Below are 11,468 nucleotides of genomic sequence, written 5' to 3'. Positions count from 1 at the left end.
TCTTCTTGATGGCGGGATTGCCTGCTTTTCCTCGGTCTTCAAATTACCTTCAAATATCAATGGTCACGTGCTTGTCTATGTCCATGCACCTCTGCCCTTATGTCTTTTCATACGCTACGCTTATTCTAATCAATTGATGATATTTCGGTTGAACCACATAAGCACACTGGCTTTGAATGTATTCGCTCCATTTCTTTGCCAACTGTTCGAACTCATTAGTGACACGAGATTCTTTCTATGGATACCACAGGAGAGAAAAGCTGGGGGTTACCCGAGTGCTGGAGGTGAAGAATTCTGTCAAACGTCTCAGTTAAACTCTAAAGTGTATTCCATCAAACAAGTCACACCTAGTGCTTTGTATTCCCATACGTGATTCTAAACTTAGTGTTCAAATGCATTGTGAGTTTTTCAACTCCAAACACCAGCGCTAATGTGGCTTGGGAGTATAACTATGCCATGCTAGGTTGTGACAGGTTCAGAATACCATTGTTTTGACATTATCGAGTTCCTTGCAGCGTCTTCCTATGATTTTTGTTTAACAATGCTCATGCTTTGTTGGGGGCGGCTTATTCTTGATCTGTACATTCATTTTTGTGCATAGTCTTCCCATGTTTAATGCTGCTCATGGCACCATAGCCTGGAAATAACACATTTTGTCAAACAGTTCCCCTGCCTTGCTTATGGTCACTTCAATCATCACCTTCTATGTTTGCCTCACTTCTTTCTAAATGCTTGATATCAGCCTGAGGACGTTTCAAGACGTGGCACATCACACCTCAAGTTTTTCGTCTCAACTTCATGCATTTCGATCCTATTTTTCTGATGTCATAACTGTGTTCTTGTTGCAGCCAAGCTTTCAATCAAACCTATTCGCGTATCATCATTATGAAGACCATGTTGTATCTCTGTGGCAAGGGCACCAACAAGATGTCAATGTTAGTTTTAAAATCCGCACACATACTCTGGCAACTCACAAGATGACTTTGATGTGCATTATTTTCTGTGATTCAAGAAGCCACAACCTTCCATTGCTAATGAATATCAATAATTTGACTCCATTGAAGATTGCATCCTCATCCTCTTTACACAGACATTATAACTGCCATTTTATTTTTTGGGAAATACAAGAGTTGGGTTCTTGCAATTTTAGGGTTTCTTCAAACTGGCTTCCAATGAAACATCATACCTAAATTATTCCAACATCTATGAACTTCATCTCCAGCTAGCAGTTACCTTCAAGTTGAAGTTTAGGTTAGGAGGTTCGGGTTAGAATTAGGTTTAAAAAGTTGGAGTACGGGGAGAGAGAGTATGGCGAGTACGTGGAGAGAGAAAAATGGGAGGAGAGAGAGTGGAAACTCAAACTTAAAACCTTAACCCATACTTCTCTCTAAAGTTTTAGTACATGGAGAGAGAAAAGTATGGGAAGAGAGGAAGTTCAAATTTTCTTGAGTATTTTTTCTTTTCAATTAATTAATGTAATTACACTGTCCGTAAAATGTTGGGAAAACAAGTTGCAAGGAGCTCCAGAACCTGTCTAAGAAACAAGGGGGAGAATATTGTAGAAGTGCTTTTACCACCCTACCATGAAGCTGTTAAGCTTCCCCGAAATCCTTCTTGACATGAAAGATACCCAGCCCGGCAATGAGAGAGTCTAAACAAGTAAAACTTAGAAGAGTAATGGAATTGTACTACACAAATAATGTAGGAACATTCATCGGTCAACAAGATAACAAAGCAACATTTTCTTAGTTATCACTTTAGCATTTCGGTCCCATCTCCATCATTTATAAAGAAAATAAAACATAAAATGGTTTATTCAACCTTGACTTGAACCATATACTCATCAACATACAAGGATTACCAACAATTCTCTATTGACATATGTTATAAATATGCTTAGATTAAGTTAGTCACATAGCTAACAATGGACTCTTTTGTGTCATTAATATGCCTAGCATGTTATTCCCAAAAAAAATGGACAAGATTGGATTGTTGATATCCACAATTATATCAAGTAAATCACATTTGCATTACGGTGTTGTAACTAGCATTTAGGAATCTTTGTTAAGCAAGAACAGGTCCACAAATCCACAAAGAAATTCTATATAAATTTCAGGCTATCTACCACTAATTTAAAATCAACATCAAGCAGAAGGCAAAAGCTATCTAGTGCTGAGGCTCATAGATTCATAGAGAAATTTTATACAGAACTTGTGCTCATCTACACTATGAAAATATTATTATCAATGCACAAAGTGCCACAGAGATTAACTTGGGAAGCCAGACCTCAACATTGGATTTAAAGTAACAAAGCCTAATGAGGAAATTCATGCAACATGTGGATGATTAGCAATGTGCTTTACAAAAGGACCAAAGAAAATGTTTGACTAACCTTTGCTAGCAGTCGGTAGCAATGAAAGACTAAAAGTCTTCACCTACTGAAGCATCTCATCTTTGAGAAACTCACAATACACATTTTTACAATACACAATTCAGAGAGACAAAATGAGACTGCTGAGATTGAAAGATACGCTTAAACCAAAGTTTCATTTCCTCTTAATAACGAAGAAGACAAAAGCATATTTAAAACTCCTAAATTATTATGATCTTTCATCCATAAAATAGCATTATTCCAAGGTAAAAACAACTATAAACACACCAGACAAGAAGAAAACTAAAGAACAGAGCTTAGTTTGCAATCTCTATAGTCATAAAGGTGTAGACTATCCCATACAATGTTTCTGACAAAATTGGCACAACTTAAGGAAAGTTACACCTATTGAGACTTGATCTAAGGAAACCAATTTTATGGTTCAACACAAAACAAAACTTAGAAAAAACATATGCAAAGCAGTGCAATAAAAGACCTAACACTAAAGTTCTGCAAACTTGCAAACAAGAAAGGTGTAGAATCAGTAGAGAGAGAGCTTCTTCAGGTCAAGTTATGTTGACTTGTAAATGGACTTTCCTTTTTATTGTTCCAATTGGTAGTATTTATATCACAATCCTTATACTATTATAGAAAAAGATATTCACCGAGTTGCAGTGGTAATGTATGGATTCAGACAATGTGTGTGAGTAAATGAAAGACAACAACGTTATATGTATTTCAACCCAATGCTCATGCAACTCACAATAAATTTCCTGAAAAATAGCGAGAGATCACACATTAAAGAACTTGGGATCTACAGGTATGGTTCATGTAGTTGGTATATAATCCTGATTTGGATGCTTCCCTAAAGAGTCAAGAATTTACAAGTATAGCCTCCCTCATAAGAATCTGGGCACTCCAAAAGTATGTGAAGGCGTAATCAAAAAAGTTTTTAGTTTTTTATTTTTATCTAAATACAAATCCTAACCATGGAACTACTATGATATTTTTTCAACCATGGTACGATACCTTATGCCAAGGGTTCCTAATGATGGTTAAAATAGATATTCTACAGAGCAATTTATATGGATGAAACAATGCTTGACAAGCAGTCCATTTCAAATTCAATAATTCTTATGCCAGTAATCAAAGACCATATCTAGTATACCTAATATAATCTTTTTCACTTAATCAAACTTAAAGAATTAGGATTAGTAGATAGTGTGAATACAAGAAAACCTGGTAAATAACGCTATTCCTTTCTTGAATGTAATTTTCTCCTCTAGCTCCTTCCTGTGCCTCGAGTTCCCTTCAACACTAAGTGAGCAAAGTTCAAAATCAATGTAAACTTCTCTAGCTGCAAGAATGGTGATTGTCTCAAAGACCTCCTGAGATAAATCCATTGCACTACCATGACATCCATCGCCGTGATGATCAACAATCTTGATAAAAATCATTGCATTTTGTAGTAAATGGGAGTGGAACCTTGTGTTCCACTAGTCATCATTCTCATGCATCTCACCCAAAAAGAATTTCTTCCCCAAGCACCTTCGTTATCCTAGATTAAATTGTTGCTGTCATAATCGCCTTTCCCTCTCGAAAGTCTTCATGTTCTTCTCCATCTGTTGGAGCGGTTGTAAGATTCTTTTCTTAGTTATGCAACCAATTCTTTTTTATAACAACTGACTCATTATCTCCAATACATAATTAAATTAGTTAACATGATTTCATAGTTCAAGAAAATGAATCCACGTAGAAGAGAATTTTTGAGTTATTTGGAATTCAGATGGAGTGGGTTGTGACATCCTTCTCCCCTAAAAAATTGCATCGTCCTCGATGTTGTTATGCAAAAATCACAATCATACCCAATTTTATATCTACAAGGAAATGACTCTACAAGATCAAGATCTAACTTCTATTTACATAATAACACATGCATCTGCATTTAGCTATATATATATATTTAGCTACTGTAATTAAAGTTAACTTTTCTTTTCCTTATAAGAAATTTACATTTCATTAACACATTAATAACTAAAGAGAAAATGACACACATCTGTAGAAGAACATATATTAGCAATCCATTCTAGATTTTTTTTTTTTAAACATGTGAGTGTGTGAATTCCATTACCATTCTATAGTTTCACAAGGTTAGACTACCTCTCTCGAACAATATTCTCCCTTTCTTTTATTGTGTCATTCCCTCTGTTCATTCATAGGAACAACACCAAATATCAGTCCATCATACATCATTAATCAAAATTAATTTTCAAATGAAATATAAAATCAAATACTTCCTTATCTCAAGAAGTATCAAAATTTGTAACATATTGACTTAAAAACACATGATATCACACACATACCTGTTCACTTACCATACCCTGGCATCACCTGTGGATTTTTCCTCGCTAATAGGTACTTCTTATCTACATCTTGCCATACTAATTAGTATCTCAAGAAGATCAACTCAATATTAGTAGTCAAAAATTTGTTCAACTCTATGACTTCTTAACTCATTTTTTAATCACATCTTGATCATGACTAACATGTGTACCATATGTACTATACATACCATCTAACGTGTGGTATTCACTAAGTGAGTACTCATCCACATCAATAGGTCCGTGAAACATAATCAAGTAATGTAATCATGATTCATCTAATTCATCATCATAGAATCAAGTAATGTAACCACATTACATCAAATTCAACATCATTTAAATCATCATGAATATAAGAAATCCATACATAAAATCATCACTGTACTTCCTCAACATTTGATCATCATAATGCTTACAAAGCCTTAGCAGAATTTTACATCCAAATGTACTTACATCATAATGCCTTAGTTAGCTCAATATATATATCTAATCCTACAATAGGAAGATCAATGATAGAAAATCCTTACAATAAAATGTGTCAAGCAATATTGACCCAAAGTTTGATATCTATAAATAGTTGAACCAACTTGCAAAACACCTGTCAACTAAAGGGTTTAAGTTGAATGTGTAATAGCTAAGTCTATGTTACTAAGTTTATGTCGAACAATATATTGACTAAGAGTCCAAAATACAATACAACCAAATCATTGATCATTATTCATTGACCAAATTGAGTAAATAAAAGGTGTTAACAAATTTCTATAAAGTAAAAGTCACATGCATGGTGGATCATCACATATACATAACACTAATGCAAAAATATTATCAACATAGATAAAAGAGGGATCTATACATACCCGTCTGCATCCTCATAGGAAGACCATATTTTCATACACTTGCCATATAGGCCAAAAAGTCAAATCAAATTAGTTAAAAGTCATTTACAATTAGTTGAGTCAACAAGTAGATACAATATCTTCCAATTAAGTTTGCAATTTTATTCTATTTTCGAACATACATGTCAAAATGATAGGTGTAAATAAAATTACATTTCATAACCAATTATCAACCAAATTGTCGAACACAACGTATCATCACATGACTATGCCATAAATGAGAATATTAGAAGAAGTTGACCATGTCTTGTTAAGTACACATTATCATTTGCAAGGTTCACATAAGTAAGTAAACTATAGCTTGATGAGTTAACATTTGTTTCACTACCATAATCAAGGATTAACAATAATTATCCATTTACAAATGTAACACATGGCATTTTCCAAGGAATCCATCCATCAAAAGAATGATTTACTAAATATACGAAGTATAATGTAAAGCATCATACCTCAATGGGCATCATAGAAAATGTCGACCTACACGTCAGACATGGAACAATAAGCACATCATACAAGTGCAGCGTCATCTTATCATATGATCAACACCATTAAGTAAATCATCTAGATATGCTCACCAATCACCTGCAAGGATTAGTAATCCAACTTTTATCAAGTGAGTGACCTTAGGTCCTCACGCCCATTTTGTCACCATAGTGTGCTTAACCAACATATAAGTGCATGTTGTGATTTATGACCTTTATGCCATTAAATCATCACATAATGATGTAATTAAGTACATCTCAAATGATGAAAAAGACAATCAAACTGAGATGACATTTCTATTGTGGCCTTCAGTCTCTAGAGCTGTAGGACGTCTCCCACTTGCTTCTTGAGATGGAAGTATGGCCTAGGCACTTTAACCTTGCCAACCACAGAGTGGATACTTTCCTCGAGATTCTTCCTAACTCAAAGAATAGCCTAACCCTAACATGAGAAGCCTAGCTTCCTGGAACAAGATGGATTGAATGGATCTGGTGCGACCGTGTAACATTTCTACATTGCAACCATGTGCCTAGTAGTACAAACACGGAATGTAGCTGGGAAATAAATAACTACATATCTACACATATGCAGTAAAAGAAAAAGAATTCCAAATAGGTATAACCATGTGTCACATATGGGCATATGCACCGAGTTGTGGTGCCAAAAAAGGTGACAAGGAAATTTTTTTTCCCTATTTTAAAAAGCGCGTACGTGCTTTAAAAAAATAAAAAGTATAAATGATGGGCTACAAACCCGCAGCCCATGATTTTCGTCAGCATTTTCTTCTACTCCTACAGCAAGCAGGGCGTACGCGAGTTGAAGACTCAACATTTGCACCACCATTTGCCAAAATGCCTCCTCGTCGACGAAATCCAAGACCACATGCGCACCCACGACGACACCATAAGTGATATAAACCTAACTTTGCATTGTTTGATATATTTTTCATATTTTTTTGTAAGTTTTTTATATTCTTTTGTAGGGTTTTTACAAATTTCATTTAGATTTGTTTATTTATTTGAATTTCAATTGATTTTTTATCAGGAAATGTTCATAATCAACCAGAAAATCCACAAGAACATCAAAACCTTCAAGAACCACAAAACCAAAAGCCTCCTCAAGAAGAAGAACAAATTCCACAACCCAAACCAATTGCAAGACCTCCACCAGGCACACAAGAAAATATAAGAAATGAAATAGAGAGAGGAAAAACTGAATTAGAAGGAATCATTGCTCGGTTGAAAGAATCCAGACAAACCAATCCAATGAGGGCTCAATTGGCATCATCCCTCGAATCCATTAACACTCAGATAGCCTCAGTTAGTGGTTAGTTAGATATTTGGCAGGCTAAAAGGGATGAACAAAAAAGATTTTATGCAAATAAATTATCATATGAAGATGTTAGAAAAAAAAATACCAAAAGGTAGTATATGTGCATTATTTAGAAAACCCAATGAGCAAAATACTGTTAGAGAGGGTACTAAACAATTCCCCATCCATTGGTGCATACATGATGCTATTAGAAATAATTTTTGGGATAGATGGTGGATGGTTTTTGATGCCCCTCCTTGCAACAATCACAAGGTCCCCATGTAATTTTTGAAGAAATTATACTGTGAGTTTGTCCTTGGGGAGATCCCCAATTATTTTGATATGTTAGACTCCTAGGGTAGAGGTGGGGGGTCATCATTTGAGAGACCAGGAGCATGTCATGACCCTAATGTAGTTAGGGTAGCCGTGGTCCATCCACAGCGCAAGCATGTGATTATTCCTTCAGTTGTGAAGGAACATGTAGAGGCCACCACTCTAGGGACCATTAATGCTTTGACACAGACCCTCATCCATTCCATGAGCCCATTAGTTTAGGGGGAGCCTTCTATACGTCATGGTCACATGTGCACTTCATGCAGATCCCTATGCACATTTGGCACTCATGTCGGAGATGGTGCAGATGATGGGCTTGTCACCGATCAGTTCCTAAATGAGACATTTGGCATTGACACACAGGTAAATTACTAATTTGATCACATTTCATATGTATAGTGAATGATTAATTAATTAGGATTTATTGACATTGTTCAAAATTTAGGGTCAAAGTGTTCCTGGGCCTAGCAACGATCCTCCAGGCCCATTTTTTGTCCCTTTGACGAGTCCTGAGGTATATATCAATTTAATCATTTTAATTAATATATATATATATTATGTAATCATATTAAGGATTGACCAAAAAAAATATGCATGTGCATCAGTTCTCCACAGGACCCTCAACCTTTACCACAGACGCAGAGTAGAGACATCATACAAGCTTCACACAGGTACAGTTGTTTCATTTTAATTTAATTCATTTGATTATATTTATTCCATGTTTCATGTTAGATATAACATTTATTGTATGACATGCAGCTCATGATGTCGGACACACCTCCTCATCTACGACAGTTTGTTGATAGTGGAGTGGCCGTAGCTGTGGCTAGCTCACAGCCACTGACGGAGGTATGAAATAATTTTCATCATTTTAGTTGTTGTTTATAATAGTTAATCTCAAAATTTATAATGTTATTTATAAGTGATTATATTTATTGAATTGTTTTAGGGTCTTGTCATGCCTGATCGTCCACGAGCATTTGAGGTGGACTTATAGAGTGCCTATTTGTTAGCGGTAAGAAAATAATTGATTTTGTGAGTACATATATTTGATTTCAACATATAATAAATATTGATTCATATCTACTTTCTTTGTATTAGTTGGACCTGGAGAAGAGCCTCAACAAGAGGTCAAGTGAGCGTGTCAGGAGGGCCCCGTCATCTCCACTGTCTCCCTCCACACGACGGCAAAGGACGTCGAGAGACTTGTTTCATTCCCCTCGTGGGAAGGAAAAGATGTAGTTGAGATATTTGATACATATATATAGAGACTTGTTTCCTTCCCCATGTATATATATATAGGCATCTGAGAGACATATTCGATACACATTTGATGTACATATGACATTCTATATTTGATGTATGACATATTTGATGTATGACATTATTGATTAATATATGATATGTTTGTTCATATACGACATTATTGGTTATCATAATATATTATGTGTTTGTTAATGTATATGACATTATTGGTTATCATTTTATATTATATGTTTGTTCATGTATGACGTTAAATTAGATATGTCCGTGTATGACATTAAATTAGATATGTGCATGTATGAAATTAAATTCAATTGCTAGAGAGTTGCCATTATGTCTACGAACTAGTAGATGTTCTTTTTTGCTTTATTAGTATTTCTCAAAAACTGCAAAGAAGTTGTTTCTGGTGAATAGTTGTAAACAATTGTGATCATCGACTTCATGTACTCATGGATTTGGCTGCGAACACTTGTAACTTTGGCTATAAGCATCCATGGCTTTGGCTATGTGCACTAATGGATTTGGCTATGAGCATTTATGGCTTTGGTTGTAGGCACAATATAGCCTTGGCTGTAGGTTTTCTTTCTTGCTGCATGTCGAAGTTACCTTCAAGAATATCATTAGTCTAAGATCATTACAATTAAAATATTATGACATAATACCTTGGAAATAATAGTCTTTAACCCATTACTTTATTTGTTAAAACATCATGTAGTATCTACTGTAGTCCTTCTACTCAAATATGTTTTCAAAAATACTTAGTATGGCAAAGAAATGTCTATGGAAAGCTTGTCAAATAGGATATTGAAGAACTAAATATGGATAGTCATTAGTACCCATCAATAAGAAAACAAACATATTTCTCAAGCAAGCCATATGACATTAGCAAGTAATTTATAAATTTCCTTTGCAAATAACTAGAAGATGCTATGAATCTTAATACAAAGTTAATCACGAACTCATTATTCCATCCAAGAAGCATATATAACCCTAAGCCAATTAATCGATAGGATAAAAATTAATTCAATTTCAGCAAAATTTTGAGTATAACAAGCATCTTAGGGATTCTTACAAGAATTAACACGATGTTCACAAGAGCATTACAAGTTCTTGTAATGCTATTTCACATATTGTAATCATATTCAGTTTCAAATGGCCATTTGTGTTACAAGCATAAATGTTCTTTAAGGTCTTTTAATTCTAGACATGAATTTTATTATGAAGCTTTTTTATGACAACCCACTCAATGTATATATTGTCAGTCTTTTATGAATTTTATTATCAAGCTTTTTTATTACAAATATATTTTTAAATTGGACCTCAAATAGTTTTGTCAGTCACCCCCTGTACACAGATACTAAAATTGTAGTTAATTACAAAATTAATATTGAATTAACACAAGTTTAATTGAGAAGTATTATGTTCCTCAATAGGCTAGATTATTATTGAACGAGAAGCTTTATCTTAGAGCAGTTGGTTTCCTAAATCTTTAGTGCAATGACAGTCTTATGGAATGTGGAATTAGGTCTGCTAGCTAAGGAACATTCTTTAAAAGGTAGAGGAAACTTAAGACTCGCGTGTTTCCAATCAATATAAATGTTTAAATCGCTTCTCTAATTTTTTCTATTTATGATCTTCTTAAAACTTAACTTTCTAAATGCATTGATGGGGAAATAAAGATCTTCTAGGAATTAAAGGCTAATCATGTTTAGTACTTACAATTCTCTATTTTTATCTAATAATTTAAAAAATATTGTACAAGTGTTTTCAAAGAGCAACACTTGTCACTAACATCATAAGAAGGAATATCCAAGGAGACTTACCACTAATCCCCCACCACCAAATTCAAGAGAAAACAAAATTACACTGCTAAAGAGATAGTAAAAATGATCATCCCTAGTCTCTCCCTTATCACAAAATGATTACCATCAAAATTTGCATTTCCAATTGTGTCATGTGTGTTGAAGCGATAGTAACATTTTCACTCTCTTACCTAATGTCTCCCATTTCTGAAACTCTTGGGGAAGGGCAAGGCCATCTTCTCAGTACTTCAAAATACAATGAGTTTCATTTTTTCACATATTGATAATCGTTGACTTAAAGTATAGTCAAAGTATTGATAGCCCATAGATATGCTCCATCAAAGATCACAACCCTGTGGCATTTAGTGACCCTTAGGGACATTCTGGTTCAGCGTGCCTGAGAACGTTCAAGCACTGAAGGGGACATGAAGAAGTTGGGGATATGGTTTACCCGGCCACCCGGAGCTAATGGAGCAGACAGTTTGATCCCATAATGAAAGATGAGAGAAATTTGGCAGTTGGCAACTTTGTACTGGCCAACACTACAAGTTTCAGCATCACCTGAGATGGCATTGTAGAATGAAAATAGAATGTGATCTCCAAAAATTGAGAGAGGTTATTGTAGGTC

Source organism: Cupressus sempervirens, chromosome 1 (assembly GCF_028749045.1).
Source record: "Cupressus sempervirens isolate cs-2001-9-10 chromosome 1, ASM2874904v1, whole genome shotgun sequence".
Taxonomy (NCBI): domain Eukaryota; kingdom Viridiplantae; phylum Streptophyta; class Pinopsida; order Cupressales; family Cupressaceae; genus Cupressus; species Cupressus sempervirens.
Note: the sequence above shows the minus strand (reverse complement) of the source record.